Genomic DNA, 16,746 nt, shown 5'->3' on the forward strand with positions numbered 1-16,746 from the left:
GCTGGATGGAAAGTGAAGCACGGTCTGAGTCCATCTGGACATAGTGGATTATCCCTCGACAGAGAAGTGATGGACAGTAGCTGCAGAACAACAAGACATACAATTTCACTCTTGGCCAACAAGACATAATTTCAGTCTTGTTTTGCTTGACTATACCTGTTGTAGAGATGGGATTTTATTAGGGGAAGGAGAATTATGAGGAATTGGGAAGTGTAGTGACAGAGATTTTGAAAAGGAAAAAAAATTGTGTCAATGAAATATTTAAATCATACATGGAAGAGGGCAGAAGGAAGTTCAGAAGGAGACACAGACAAGCAGAACAGAGTCTGCTGGGTTAAATTTAACACGTATTGTTTAAAAAAAATAAGCCTTAAATAATAGAGATTCAGAGCTCTAAGTTTTTTTTCTTTTTATGTCTTCCATATGTGGAAATGTTCATGTTTGTTGATGTCTGCTAAGTTTGTAATTTAAAAAAGAAGAAGAAACTTCTTTTTGGAAAAAATAGATGTAGTTGGTTAGGTCAGTTTTCACTCACGTACTCACTGACAAGACAAGTTAGTCCCAGAGCAGTGCACCAAAGCTAAGTGAACTGGGGGCAGGTGGAGCCATGGACAGATGTATTAAAGAGAGAAGCTAGGTAGTGTTTTGGATAGAGCACCGGACCTGTAGTCAGGAAAACCTGAATTCAAATCCTGCTTCAGACACTTATTGTCTGTGTTACTTTGGGCAAGTCAAATAACCTTTGTTTTCCTCAGTTTCCTCATCTGTAAAAATGGAATAATAATAGCACCTCTTCTCAGTGTTGTTATGGGGATTAAATGAGATAATATAAAGCACTTTGTAAAACTTAATACTTTGTAAAACTGCTATATGAACACTGGCTAGCATCATCATCATCATCGTTGTTGACTAATGGTGTCTCATGCAAAATTAATGAAATTATAATTCAGTTTAGGTTCTAGGTCTTTTGTACCTTGGTAGTGGCTGATATTTGGTGTTTAGGACTCAGAGAACCTAGCTGGCTTCCTTTTCTCTAGAACTTCTAAATTGCAGGAGTGGGGAGCCTGTGGCCTTGAAGCCACATGTACCTCTCTAGATCCTCAAGTGTAGCCCTTTCACTGAATCCAAACTTCACTGAACAAATCCTTGAGGGCGTCAAGGCTGCATGTTCCCCACTCCTGTATCTGGAACATAATATATTTTGTTTGGATTTATTAACTAAAAAAATTATGCAACTCATCATTTTGAATGATTGCTATCTTGAAGTTCTTGACTATTTATAAACTAAGTTGTATGAGGTCACAAAGAAAAGTAAAACAAAACCAAACCCCCTGATCCTTGTCAACTGATAGCAGTAAGACCTTGTAGTACTATAACTGCAGCTGAATTGAACTTAAGTGAAGGCTCTCCTTTAAGTGTTAAAAGCTCTTCCTTGCTGTTTAATAAAGCCCAAAACCCCAGCTTCTGGGATAAGAATTCACTCTTTGACAAAACCTCCTGGGAAAACTGGATAATATGTGGTGGAAACTGGGTAAAGACCAATGCCTGACAGGTACACAAGAATAAAGTTCAAATGGGTACATGATCTAAGTATAAAGCCTGGTACTATAAACAAATTAGGGGAGCAAGGGATAGTGTATTTGACAGATTTATGGAGAATGGAGAAATTTATGACCAAGCAAGAGATACAGAACATTATGAAGTGCAAAATGGATAATTTTGATTGCATTAAATTGAAAAGTTTTTGCACAAACAAACCCAATACAACCAAGATTAGGAGGGAAACAGAAAACTAGGAAAGAATTTTTACAACTAATATCTGTGATAAAGGTCTCATTTCTAAAATATATAGAGAACTGAGTCAAATGTACAAGAGTACAAATCATTCCCCAATTGATAAATGGTCAAAGGATATAAACAGGCAGTTTTCAGAGGAACAAATTAAAGCTATCTATAGTCATATGAAAAAATGCTCTAAATCACTATTGATTAGAGAGATGAAAATCAAAACAACTCTGAGATACCGCATCACACCTATCAGATTGGTTAACATGACAAAACAGGAAGATGATAAATGTTGAAGAAGATGTGGGAGAGTTGGAACACTAATTCATTGTTGCGGGGTGCTGTGAGATAATCCAACCATTCTGGAGAGCAATTTGGAACTATGCCTAAAGGGCTACAAACATGTGCATACCCTAAGACACAGCCATATTGCTTCCAACACTGTATCCCAAAGACATTATAAAAATGAGAAAAGGTCCCACATGTACAAAAATATTTATGTCAGCTCTCTTTGTGGTGGCCAAGAACTGGAAATCAAGGGGATGCCCATCAATTGGGACATGGCTGAACAAGTAGTGATATATGAATGTAATGGAATACTACTGTGCTATAAGAAATGATGAACAGGAGGATTTCAGAAAAGCTTGGAAAGACTTACATGAACAGATGGTGAGTGAAATGAGCAGAGCCAGGAGAATATTATACACAGTAACAGCCACAGGGTGTGAGGACTGTTTCTGATAGACTTAGCCCTTTACAGCAATGTAAAGACCTAAAACATTCCCAAAGGACTCTTGAGGCAAAATGCCATCCACATCCAGAGAAAGAGCTATGTAATCAGAATGCAGAATGAAGCAGACTATTTTCTCTCGTGTTATGTTTTGTTTTGGTTTCTCTCATGGTTTCTCCCATTCATTCCAATTCTTCTATGCAACATGACAATGTGAAAACGTGTTTAATAAGAATGTATATGTAGAACCCATAAAAAAAAAAAAAAGCTCTTCCTTGGCTCTGAAAAGCTTGAATGTGTGACCTTGGTGCTGTCACTTTCACTAATAAGTATTAAAAGATGAAGGAGAACAGTGGAAAATCTGTGAAGTATCCTTTAAAAAAATCTGATAGCTTGAGTTGGCTTTGTAAATTAGTCTCTCCTAGGGAGAGATCCCTATTTTTAATTTTTTTAAGGGACTCATAATGTTTCAAATGCCACAGGGAAAACCAGACTTGATGCCTGGCTTGGCTGGGATAGTTTAATAAGACCAAAAGGTCAACAACTCTGGTTCTGAGGTTACGGATAGGACTAAAAAGAAGAATAAGCCTGTATTCTACTTTTATTTCAGTGACACAGAGCTGCCTGGGAAGATGCAGCAGTCCATTCCCCCCTCCCCTCCATGAACTATTTTCAGGCTCTGAGTGTTCTGCCTGTCTCTTGAATCTAATGGTATTCTACACTTCTAGTGTCAATCTTGGATAATTATAATGTCTACAAACGATAAGAGAACAGAATAGAAAAATCAAGAATTGATAACTTTAAAGAAGGAGAATAATGAAATGTGAACTTTAAAAAAATGCCCAAGGATAGGCAGCCCAACTCTGACTCCCCTTGGTCTTATAAACTGCTCTGTTTGGTATTCAAAGCTCTTTATAACCTGGCCCGTCCTAACTTTCCTGTTTTCTTACATCTGATTCTCCACTGCAAACTCTAGGACCCAGTTACATTGGCCTACTTGCATTTCCTTTAGTATGTTCCTCTGGTTTCCTTGCCCTTACACTGGCTGTCCACCATGCCTAGAATATCTGTCTCCTTGCCTCCTCCTCCTTTTTTTTTTTAACCTTGGCTCCCTTCAAGACTCCGCTCAAGACCCACCTTCTTCAGAAGGCCTTACCTGGTCCTCCCATGCCTTCATCTATTCTGTTTATATTTTATTTATTCCTAGTCACCCCCATTAAGTCCTTGTGGACAGATACTGCTTTTCCCTTTCTTGGATGTCACTAGTTCCTAGCATAATCCCTGCACATAGTAAGGATATAATACTTAAAACTTTTTGATTGATTGGTTTGTCCTACCTAGGTCAGGGGTTCTTAACCTTTTTTATATCATGGAACTCTTGGAAAGTCTGGTAAAACTTACGCGTCTTGTTCTAAAAATAATTTTAAAAAAATTCATAATAGAAGGAAATGGTAAATTTCAGTAATTTTTTTCCCCATCTAGGTTCACTGATACCACCCCCCAATCTGAAATTGATCCATGGACATTAGGTTAAAAAAGACCTGCAGATTTATCTCTGAGGTTTCTTCTAGCTCTGGGTCCTATGAAAGAGTAAAGATAAGTTCCTCAAGGACAAAGGCAGCTGTCTGTTTGTAGAAGGAGCTGGTGATATGGGGCAGGTCTAGATTTCTCTAGTGTGGCCCTGAGCTGTTTAGGCCATAGTGCTGCTGGGTCTTGGCACACTGATTTGGAAAGATGGTTTTAGAATGTACCAAAAAAAGGGATGGCAAATCACATTGCCCAGCCCTGAAAGTGGACCATACCAGCAATTACTTGTTTCTTGGAGAGGAGAAACATTAGGATAGGCAAGTTGTAGATAGTTTTCCTGAACCCTAAATAGTACCAGAGATCAAGAGCTGAAAAAAATCTCAGAGGTCATCTAGTCCAAACTCCTCATTTTATAGATGAAGAAACTGAGACCTAGGGAACTTAAGTGACTTGTCCAAGGTCACATGGGTAATAAACATCAGAAACAGAACTGAATTTTTTGAGATGTCAAAGAATAGAGCCCTACCATTTTACTGAGTTAGTGTGGTATAGTGGAAAGAGCATTACTGACTGGGGTCAGAACAGTTGGGTTCAAACCCTGACTCTGATGCTCACCATCTCTTTCCCCTTGGACATTCAATCAACAAATATTTTACCAAGTGCCCACTAAGTGCTAGGCACTTTGCTAGGTGCTGGGTATACAAAACCAAAAATGACAAAAGTTTCCCTGTTCTCAAAGAAATTTATAGTCTACTGGCAATTCACTTAACCTCCCTGGGTCTTAGTTTCCTTTTCAGTATTAAGAGGGGGTTGGATCTAGGGTTCCAAGAAAAAAATGCCTTTTGGCCCCCTAAGTCAGTTGGATCACCAGCCTAGACTGTGAACCAAATGAACTAAGGCAACTGTGCTATCAAATCTGTTTCCAAAAATGTAGATCACTTAAGATAGACCTCATGCTTCTTGCACGATTTCTTGTTTATAGAGCTCTATGGATACTTTCAGTGATGGGCAGCATTCTTGGAAGACATGCTTTTCCCTCTCAGAGAGTACTGACTGTTAGATAAGGAGAGAAAGACAAAGCTGTGAAAGGCCACTACATCCAGGTTGAAGCTCACCTTTATCTGGTTTGCTGTTTTTCACAGGAACATTCCCTGGGAACTTATTCTGGAAAGACTTTCTATTAACTTTAAAGAAATCGAGAGAGTCTTTAGGATTTTCAGATTAACCAGAAAAAGGTGAATTCATAAGAATTCTTTAAGTGCCTACTATGTATAGAGTGAAAGGCAGCATGAAACAGTGGAAAAGATGCTGCATTTGGAGTCAGAGGATGGGGTTTCAAATCTCAGATCTCCCACTTACTGCTTGTATTGCCTATGGAGAGCCACAGGGCATATGGAGACTCTCTGAGCCTCAGTTTCCTTTTTTGAAAAATTAGTGCATCAGTATAAATGACCTCCAAGGTACGTTCCAGCTATGAGTCTGAGCCTATGAACATATCAGTTGTTGTGGTAAGATACTAAAGAATGCACACATATGGTGTCAGCCCATAGGACAGGAGGCTTACAGCCTAGTTGAGGGGACAAAATATCCATTCTGGCAAAACAATTTTATCAATCAGTGAAAAATTACAAAAAAGTAGAATGAGGAACCCTTATATTTAAAGTCAACATGACTATATTATGATTATTAACAATATGATCAACAAAACTATATGGTTTTATCTGAATATATGAGTAGATTATTGCCTCTAGATGTAATGCATAAAACCTACAGCTCTTCAGGCAAAATAAAAAGCTTCAGCTTAATGTAAATGGATCAGAAAAGAGTCATTTTCTTAATGAAGATTGAGTGGCCTCTTTGCCTGAGATGGCTGGGACTCCCTGGGAGGGGGGCATATACTAGTTGGCACCTACTCCTTTGAGTCGTGGATCTGTATCCACATAAGTGGACAACTCTGTAGGGTAGATGAGTCCTGAATAATCTTAGGATTAGTGATGCGATGGTTAGAGGAGGGTGGAAATTGACTTTGAAACTGAACTTTAGAAACTTCAGCCTTATATCTCCATTGTGTAGACAGAACAAAATTATTTTTAAGATTCTCAAAGTCTAGGATCCCCTCAGGTACCTCCATCTTAGGATCAGAGATTTAAAGCCACAAGGGTTGTACTAAAAGGCTGCTAGTTGTCTATAGACTTGATCTGGTCCTGCTTTTCTTCTAGGCCTGGGAGCAGATATCAAATTCATACTCATCTACACTTGTAGATGTCTCTGGAACAGCCTAGAGTCCACTTGTGCCAGTCTGGGATGTCTGATCCCCTGGTATGTATCTAAATTTGCATGGGTACAGGGATGGTACCAAAATGGTTATTTCATTGTCTTTTATTCCTAGGGCTATCAAATGAGGCTACATTCTAAACTATTATTATATAAACTATTTGAAAAAATAGGCACAGTATCTTACCTAATTCCTTTTATGATACAAATATGGTTTTGATAACTAAGCCAAGGAGAGCAAAAATAGAGAAAGAAAATTATGGACCATTTTCCTTGATGAATATCCATAAACAAAAATTTAAATTCTAGCAATGAGATTACAGCAATATATCGCAAAGATCATACATTATTACCAGGTGGAATTTATACCAGGAATGCAGGGTTGATTCAATATTAGGAAAATATCAGTATAATTGAATATATCAAATACAATAACAAAAATCATATGACGATATATGAAGAAGCAGAAAAAGCCTTTGACAAAAGGCAATGCCCATTCCTATTGAAAACACTAGAAATCCTAGGGCTCAATGGAGCCTTTCTTAAAATTCTAAGTGGTATGTATCAAAAATCAAGAGCAAGCATTATCTGTAATGGGGATAAACTTGAAGCCTTTTCAGTAAGATTGGGAGTGAAGCAAGGGTGTCCGTTATCACCAGTATTATTCGATATTGTCCAGCAATAAGACAAAAAAAAAAAAAAAAGAAATTCAACGAATTAGAATAGACATCTATTTGCAGATGATACAATGGTATACTTATAGAATTCTGTAGCATCAACTAAAAAACTAGTTGAAACAATGAACGACTCCAGCAAAGTTGCAAGATATAAGATAAATCCACATCGATCATCAGCATTTCTATATGTTACCAACAAAATCCAGTAGGCAGAGGTAGAAAGACAAATTCCATTTAAAATAACTGCAGACAATATAAAATACTTGGGAGTCTGCCCTGCCAAGAGAAACTCAGTGATTATATGAATGCAATTATAAAACCCTTTTTGTACAAATAAAGACAGATCTAAACAATTGAATAAATATTAATTCTTCATGAGTAAACTGAGCCAATATAATAAAAATGACAACTCTGCCTAGGTTAATTTACTTATCCAGTGAAGTACAAATTAAACTTCCAATGAATTATTCTATAGAACTAGAAAAATAGTAACAAAATTCATCTGGAAGAACAAAAGGTCAAGAATATGAAGGGAATCAATTTTAAAAATGTTAAGGAAGCAGCCTAGTAGTTCAAGATTTCAAACTATATTATGGTAATGGTAATCAAATGGTAATCAAAGCAATCTGATAGTGGCTAAGAAATAGAGTGATGGATCAGTGGAAGAGATGAGGTATATAATACACAGCAGTAAATGACCATAATAACCTAAACGTTTGATAAACTCAAAGATCCAAGATTTGGGGCTATGCACTCAACTTTTGACAAAAATTGCTGGGGAAACTGGAAAGCAGTTTGGCAGAAAGTTTTTGCACAAACAAAATGAATGCAGCCAAAAACAGAAGGAAAATAGGAAACTGGGGGAAAATTTAGAACAAGTTTCTCTGATAAAGTCCATATTTCTCAAATATATGGGGAACTGAACCAAACTAATAAAAATAAGAGCCGTTCCCCAGCTGATAAATGGTCAAAAGATATGAATGGGAAGTTTTCAAAAAAAGAAATCAAAGTTATCAATAGGCACACGAAAAAATGCTCTAAATCACTACTGATTAGACTAAATTAAAAGAACTCTGAGAAGCTACTTCATACCTATTAGATTGTCTAACATGACAGAATAGGAAAATGACAAAAATTAGAGGAGATGTGAAAAAAATTGGGACACTAATGCACTGTTGGTGCAGTTGGTGGAGAACAATTTGGAACTAGGACCACAGGACTATAAAACTATACATATCCCTTGACTTAAATCAAGGGGATACCCACCAACTGGGAAGTGGCCGAACAAGTTGTGGTATATGATTGGGATAGAACATTATTTTGCTAAAAGAAATGACAAGAAGGATGGTTTAAAAAACACCATGAAGACTTGTATGACAGAACATTGTATGCAGTAACAGCAGTGTTGTACAATGATCAACTGTGAAATATTTGGCTACTCTGATCAAGACAATTTTCCAAGGCAATTCCAAAGGATCCATGACAAAAAATGCTATCCACCTCCAGAGAGAGAGAACTGATAAATTCTGAATGCACATTGAAGAATCCTTTTAAAAAACCTTTACTTATTTTTATTGCTTTATTACATAAGTATTTTCTTTTGCAACATGGCTAATATGGAAAATGTTTTGCATGACCCATATAAAATCGATATCAACTTACTTGCCTTCTCAAGGACAGGGTATAAGCAGGATGGAAGAAGAGAATTTGAAACTCACAATTTAAAAAAAAGTTTGTTAACTTTTTTGCATGTAATTGGGAAACATAATGGAAAAAATATGAAAAAATCAAATCCATTTTTCAAGTGCAGACATCTGTTGCTCTTCCAAATCGTCAAAAGTAAAGTAGTACCCAAAGAGGAGGTCTAAGAATTTTTGACATAGACTCTCTGAAAGGAAAAAAAAGCATAAAAGCACATTAACTTTTCCCCTCCCCCCACAGAAAATCACTGGGAACAAAACCAAAAAGGTGCATTTCTTTGTAGTCCTGCCATAAGGAAATGAAGTTTCAGGTATCCCTGGAGGGCCAGACTGTTCCTTATTGCCTCCACTGTGCACTCACCCTGTAATTTGGTGGCTTTGATCTGGAGAATCCTTTCTAGGTTTTTAGTCTCCTCTGCAAATCACCTTTTCAGTTTCTTTATGGCATGTTTTTCTTTGCCATTGTAAACTCCAGTGCCCCTGTGCTTACTATCCCATTTTCTTTCTGATTGCTGTTGAATTTCAAAGACTGAGCTATTGGAACTCTGGTGCAGTTTGACATTTGCCTGGTCTATTGCCCTTATAACCTTTTTTTCATTTGATCCTGCCCAACTGGATTACCCAACACTCCATCTCCCCTGTGTTGTGGCCATTGACTTGGCTGTCCCCCACACCCAGGATGGGCCAGCTGATCACCTCTATCTGTTGGAATCTTTATTTCCTTCAAAACTCTGCTCAAGTCCCATCTTCCACATCAGGGGTTCTTAGTCGATTTTGTGTGTGTATGTGTGTGTGTGTGTGTGTGTGTGTGTGTGTGTGTATGATGGATCCCTTTGGAAGTCTGACAAAACCTATGGACTCCTCAGAATAATATTTTTAATACATAAAATAAAGTACATGTAATTACAAAGGAATTCAATTATATTGAGATTCAGTTGTTGAAATATTTTTAAAAAATAAGCCTACAGATCTCAAGGTTAAGAACCACTGGTCTATATCAACCTTTTTTCTGCTTATCAACATTTAAGGTCCTACCTATACCCTTTCCCCCACCCTTTCCCCCACCCAACTCACCATGTGTTTATTTTATTTAAGTATATGTTCTCTTATACATTATAAGCTCCTACAGTGCAAGAACTATCACTTTTCGTCTTTGTAGCATCAGGACCTAGTTCCCAGATAAAGAAGATAGAACAATTCAATAGGATGGAAAGTCAGTAGACCTGGGTTTTAGTCCTAGATCTGGCTCTCATTTGATGTGTGACCCTGGTCATAAAGTTTAATTTATCTGGTTTTACTTTCCTTCACTTGTGAAAAGGAGAGGTGGAAGAGATGATCTCTAAAGTTCTTCCTGCTCTACTTCTAAAATTTCAGTTTCTCTAATTTTCTTTTTAAAAAAAGCATCTTACCTTTGCCTTTGGCAGTGGATTACGAGACCGTTTTATCTACTTTAATTGACTCAAGCTAAAAGAAGTTTGTATTTCCCTCTTACCAGCTCATGACCTGGGGAGGAATTGTGTACTGCCTGTAGGTATATATAGTAGCAAGGGAAGCCAGCCAGTACAGTTGAAAATTTGCAACTATACATAGATAATTGACTGTACTTGCTAGAGGAGATCACCACATCATAGCTATAGAGCTAGAAGACACCTCAGATGCCATTTTTTCCCACTCCCTCATTTTAAACTTGAGGAAACTGAGGTCCCTCGAGATTCTGTGACTTGCCTGAGGTTACTTAACTACAAAGCATCAATGGTAGGATTTGAACCTCCATCCTCTACCTCTGGCAGAATGGGATAGAGTGTTAGGCCTATAAGACTCATCTTCCTAAGTTCAAATCCATCCTCAAAACACTTGCTAGCTGTGTGACGCTGGGCAAGTCACTTAACCCTGTTTACCTCAGTTTCTCATCTGTAAAAATGAGCTAGAGAAAGAAATGGCAAACCATTCCAGTATCTCTGCCAAGAAAACCTCAAATGGGGTCATGAAGGGTCAGACACCAGCGAAAAATGACTAACAACAAAAACCTCCACCTCTATACTCAGAATTTATTCTATTAAGCTTTTCTGCTTTCAGGGCTACGGTCTTCTTAGCTCTGTATGAAAGCATTTATACCACGTTTCTGCGGGTCTGACTCTAAAAAAGGATGCTTTTACAAGTTTGTCTTAGAACTCTGACCATATGGACCAGCTTGAGTTTGTGCCAGCTAAGTGGGTCATTTTGTTTTCTAACAGGTTACCAGTCACTTGGAGAACCTTTCCAGATGTGAAAAAGTGGGAAGTACATTTTACTGTCAGAACTAAAGATCTGAAGCCTGAGCCAAGTAACATTCACACTGTTTTTTTGGTAGTCGATTTGACTTAAGACTGAGGTTAACCAGAATTTTTCAAAATGACAGAAACAAATGCTTTGCACCAGACCCACAACAAGCAAGTTTGCTAATCAGGGAGATGGCACTTAAAGCATTGTTCAGTGAGGACATCCTGCCACCTTGTGGCATTTTGTTGTGCACTTGTATCTTTCCTATGAGTCATCATCAGAGCTAACCAGAGAGCAAATGCGATATTTATAAAGGCTTAGTTTTACTCATAACCTGTCACATAGTAGAGGCTTAGTAAATTATTATTTCCTTTGTAAAGTGAGCACAAAGCTATCAATGGGATTTGACTACAGCCTTAAGACAATCGCTTCCCTTGTTCTGGGCATTATGCCTTTTGCATCCGTTCTAAAATCGTCTTAGCTTTTTTTTTTTTTTTTTTTGATTGCCACATTATACTGAAGACTTATCTATGTTTGCTTAGAGTCCACTAAAATATCCCACTATTTTTTCAGAGAAAGTATTACTTAGTCAAGTCAACTTGTGAGGTTGATTCCTTGAACCCAAGGGTAAGATTTTATATTTTTCCTTATTAAATTTCACCTTATTAGATTTAGCCCAATGGACTAGATGAGACTAGTCAGTCAAAATCTTTTTGGATTCTAACCATCAGGCAACATGTTGATTGCTGCATGGGAAACTATTGTATTCTCTTTTTTAAAAACAATTATATTTTCTTTATTATTGTAAATGTAATCATCAGGAAACATATACATTTCAAGATGTAAAAAGTGAGAAGAGGCTCAAAAAACAAATTGTGAATTTCTATTATATATAATTTGTTTTTAAACAGCATAGAAAAATATGAATATATATGTACACAAGTATAACAATATAGGTAAATATATTGATAAACATAAGCAAAGTCAAATAAATAAATATAAATAATGTTTGTATATTATTTAATAGGTCAATTTTAAAAGGATTCTACTTATGCCCCTTTCTACATTTTTGGGTTATGTATTTGAAAATATGTCTTGTTACTATTCTTTTTTTTGCTCCTCCCTGAGTAGAAGCCTTCCTTTGTAAGAAATGTGTAGTCTGGCAAAAACAAATCAACTCATTAGACATTTCCAGGCATGTTTTTCTCATTCTGCATCGCAAGTCCATTTTCTTTCTGTCAAGATATTGGGTATATTGCATCAGCAGTCATCATCACTTAGCTGGCACAAACTCAAACTTTATTGTTCATGGCTTGAGTATTGAAGCCTTTCAAAGGTGTTTTTTATAGTATTTTTATAGTATTACATAGTATTTTTTATAGTATTGTTGTCATTGTACACATTTTTCAAATGCTCCTGATCATTTCACCTGGAATCATTTTGTAGTTCTTCCTCCTTTCCCCTGAAACTGTTATATTCCTCTTTTCTTATGGTTCAGTAATATTCCATTACATTTATATACCACAGTTTGTTCAGTTATTCTCTAAATGGACAGATATCTATTTTTTTCTTGTTCTTTGCTACTACAAAAATTATTGCTAGAAATATGTCTGTGTATCTGTGTCCTTTTTTCTATCCTTTATCTCCCTGGAATATATGCCCAATAGGAGTATCACTTAATCATAGGGTATGTACTGTCTAATGACTTTTTGATCATACTTAATAATTATTCTCCAGGGTGGTTTAAGTAATTCATAGTCCCAATAGTTCGTTGTGTACGTATTTTCCCACAACTCCATCCAACCATCATTATTTTACTCTTTTGTCATCTTCATCTCTCTAAGAGTTATAAGGTAGAACCTTGGAGTTGTTTTAATTTGTATTTCTCTATTATGGATTTGGGGCAATTTTTTATGTGGTTGTTAATTGTTTATGTTTTTTCATTTGAGAAGAACTTATTCATATCCGTTTATCATTTATCTATTGGAGATTATTATCTCTTATTCCCACATATTTATAACTATTGTTTGTATAATCTCAGATGATACTTATCAGTGTAGATTTTCCCAGTTGTTTCCTTTCTAATTCTAATTCTTGCTTGTGCAGAAATGTTTCGATTTTATGTAACTGAAATTGTCCACTTCATCTTTTATGATCACTCATATCCTTTTTATAGGTAAGAATTCTTGCCTTGTCTATAATTATGAAAGATATCTCCTTCTTTTGTCTAATTTTGTAATGAAATGATCTTTTATACTTGGTACATGTATCTAAGTGGAATTTATTGTGTTTAATGTATAAAACAATGATTGAAACCAGAGGTTCTCAACCTGGGGGGTTCATGAATTTTCTATAGGTATAGATATATGACTATTTCAATATAACATGTTTCCTTTATAATCCTGTGTATCTTATTTTACGTATTTGAAAAAATCTTGAAATAGGGTCCATAGGTTTTATCAGGCTGCAGAGGATTCCATGATACTAAAAAATTTAACCCTTGGACTCTAAACCTAATTTCTTTCAGACTTCTTTCCAATTTTCCCAGCAGTTTTTGTCAAATAGGCACTCCCTACCTTATTAATTTATATTCTTGGCTTTATTGAGCCTAATGATAATGTTAGATTATTTCTGGATTTGTTTACCTGTTTTGTTCCAGTGATTAATGTTTCTGTTTTTTTAACCTGTACCAAAGTTTTGATGACAATTGCTTTGTAGTTAGAAATCTGATACTGCTAAACCTCTTTAATTTTTACCTTTTTTAATATAATTTTCTACAGATTCTTGACTTTTGTTCTTCCAGGTTAATTGCATTATTGTTGTTATTTTTATGATTATTGTTCTATAAAGTAACCCTTTGATATTTTGATTGGTCTAAAATTAAATCTGTAAACTGTAAGGGGCCCAGAGGGTCCCAGGGGGTGCAAGTCAGAGGCAAAGCCTGTTCCCGTGGGAACGGTGCTGATGCGCACCCTGGCAGAAGCTCTGTGTGACCCTGGAACCTGATGTTCCTGCAGATACCAATGTCCTGTACAGTTAAGTTACAAGTGAGCCTGGGAACCCAGGAACTAGCTGCAGGAACAAGATAAGCTTCCTTCCTTACAGTGGGTGTAAGGATGTGGAATAGTTAGGAGATGGTGAAGTAATGGGATGAGCTCAGCATGTATGTGATTGGTGGATCAGCCTTTATAAACCCTAACCCTCAGCTGAATAAAGAGAGTTGTTGCCTGGATCATCTTGTCTCCAGTCTCCTTCCTTCAGGGCCCACAGAGTAGAGGCCTGTGGGTCAGGGGGATCCAGGGGGCTTGGGCTCTGACCCCGAGCAATTGGCGCCCGAACAGGGACTGGAAGGGAAACCGAGGTCCCCCTGCAAGGCGTGGGCTCGGAATCGCACGAGAGCGATACCCAGGTGGTTCTGTGGAGCTTGGGAGAGATGTGCACCCGGCTGACTGGGACAAGAAGAAGAAAGTTACAGACTGTGAGTAACCCTGCTTATAGATAAAACAGGTAGAGAGCTTAGTCCACAGAGATTATATTCAAAGCTACAGAAAAAATGAACAGGACCATATACAGACGGTAGAATGGCTATGACAGGATTGCCCAGAACTGCAGGAGTGGAAGAGATGATGCAAAGGTGCGAAGGTGTGGGTTCGGTAACATTTGCAGCTCACGTGAAGGAACAGTTAAAGAGACAGTATAGAACCGAAGCTGCCAGCACGAGACAAGGACAGAAATGTTATAGCTGTGGAAAAACAGGTCATTTTAAAAAAGACTGTGGGAGCATGCCAGGAGTAAGGCCTAAAACACCATGCCCAGAGTGTAGAAGAAAGGGTCATTGGCCCTCAGAATGCCAAGGAGCCCTGCCACAACAATACTCTAGCCCAGGACCTGAAGGAGGGACAAACCTTCCAACCCAAAGCTATGACAGCATGGAGAGGCAAGCCCAACAAGGAGACTCAACGCCTCAGACAATGGTACCAAGTGGCCACAGTGAAAGAAAGAAAGCCACATACCTAGGTTGTACATAGTGTCTGTATCTGTGTTCTGTCTTTCTGTAATTTGTGTGCATGTGCTTGTTAATACTGCCGGTGCCCTTGTGCTGGTTGGAATGCAGTTATCTCTTTTCCTCCCCCTCTGTTTCTCTCTCTCTGATGGCTGCAGCATCAGGGAAGAGAATGGGAGAGAGAAAGAGAGGAACTCCTCTTGTTTAGTTTATGTGACTGCTAAAGTCAGTTCAGGTCAGGTCAGAAACATGTACCAAGAAACAATGTATGTACAGTTTTAGTAGGGGCTGCTATCTAAGCCCACTAGAATAACTTGGGTAGTACCTTGAAAAGTTGTTGGTAAAATTCTCTCTCTCTTTCTACCTTTTAACCCTGGCCAGGTTGTGAAGGTGGGGAGACAGACCAGAAATTGGGGAACTTTTTCCCCTCATCTTATGGAGGCAACCTAACTAGTGTTTTAATCATCTCATGTCTCACCAAAAAGAGAAAAAGTTTCTTTGCTGTAATTGTTTTAAGTGTATGATGTCGCTTCTCATTGGATAGTTCAGACAGGGCAGATTCACAAAGTTTTGGGGACTGGGGTAAGCACAGGGACCATAGGCCCCCCATAGCTGGGGAGAAGAGCCAAACGCCCGTAAGCGAGTAAGGTGAGCCCCGCTGGGAGCGGGAAGAAGTCGCTGTTCATCAGCGCAGAGAGCCCCGCTGACCGCGGGAAGAAGTCGCTGCCAGGCAGCGCAGAGATCCCCGCTAACTGCGGGAAGAAGTCGCTGGACAGCCAGCGCAAGTCCCTCACTGCGGGCAGTGGGGAGACGGGGGAGCCCCGCTGGGAGCGGGAAGAAGACGCTGTTAGACAGCGCAGTGAGCCCCGCGCGCGCAGCGGGAAGAAGTCGCCGTCAGCCGGCGCAGAGATCCCCACGCGCGTAGTGGGAAGAAGTCGCTGATTAACAGCGCAGAGAGAGCCTCGCAGGAAGCGGGAAGAAGTCGCTGGGTAGCAGCGCCTCGCAGTTAAACGGGAACCATGGGTCAGTGGTATAGTATCCCACTGATCAAGCCCAAGGAGTAGGCAGTGCTTGCTAGTCACTTATATAAGCCTGATAAGGAAGGAATTAAGCCCCACTTAAGCCAATGTTGAGATTTTGTTGAGCATATCTGGAAGAATTCCCCAGTCTTCTATGAATGAGTGTATATTGGAAACGTAAATAATGGTACCTACAGTTCACTGTTTGGGTTGCTATTGTGTTTCTAAATTGTAATAACATTGTCTTGTATTGTACAAAAGGCAATTTAACTCTGAATTCTGACTGTTGTTGACACTAGAGTTGTTGGGAAACTCATGTAAAACAAGTTATGTTATTGTAAACTTTACCTGTCCTGTACCCTTGTCTTATAGTGCTGTGATTGCCCTTTAGAGAAACCAGGTATTTTCCCCCTTGACTGTTACAGAAGTTACAGCTACAATAATTTGTGTATCATTTTTGAAAGTTGTAAGAGTGTTACCTACGTTTTGAAGTTGCTGTTTTACTGCTAAACCTAAAATTGTTAATTGATTACTGCGTATAGAAAGAAAAGAATGGAGTAAAAATATTATTTAGACTTGTTCTGCCCATTCAGAACAGTCCTCCTGTATGTTTGGGGTTTGGCAAGCATGGGATCCATGCCAATTCCTTTTATTTTGTAAAACTGCCAAGGCCTCTTTCATGTGGACAAGGTCATCAGTCCCAAGAAAGAAATTTGTTTGGCTTATGTAATTCATAAACAATGAATGTGACTTTAATAATTGACTTTTATAT

This window comes from Notamacropus eugenii, chromosome 1 (genome assembly GCF_028372415.1).
Source record: "Notamacropus eugenii isolate mMacEug1 chromosome 1, mMacEug1.pri_v2, whole genome shotgun sequence".
Taxonomy (NCBI): domain Eukaryota; kingdom Metazoa; phylum Chordata; class Mammalia; order Diprotodontia; family Macropodidae; genus Notamacropus; species Notamacropus eugenii.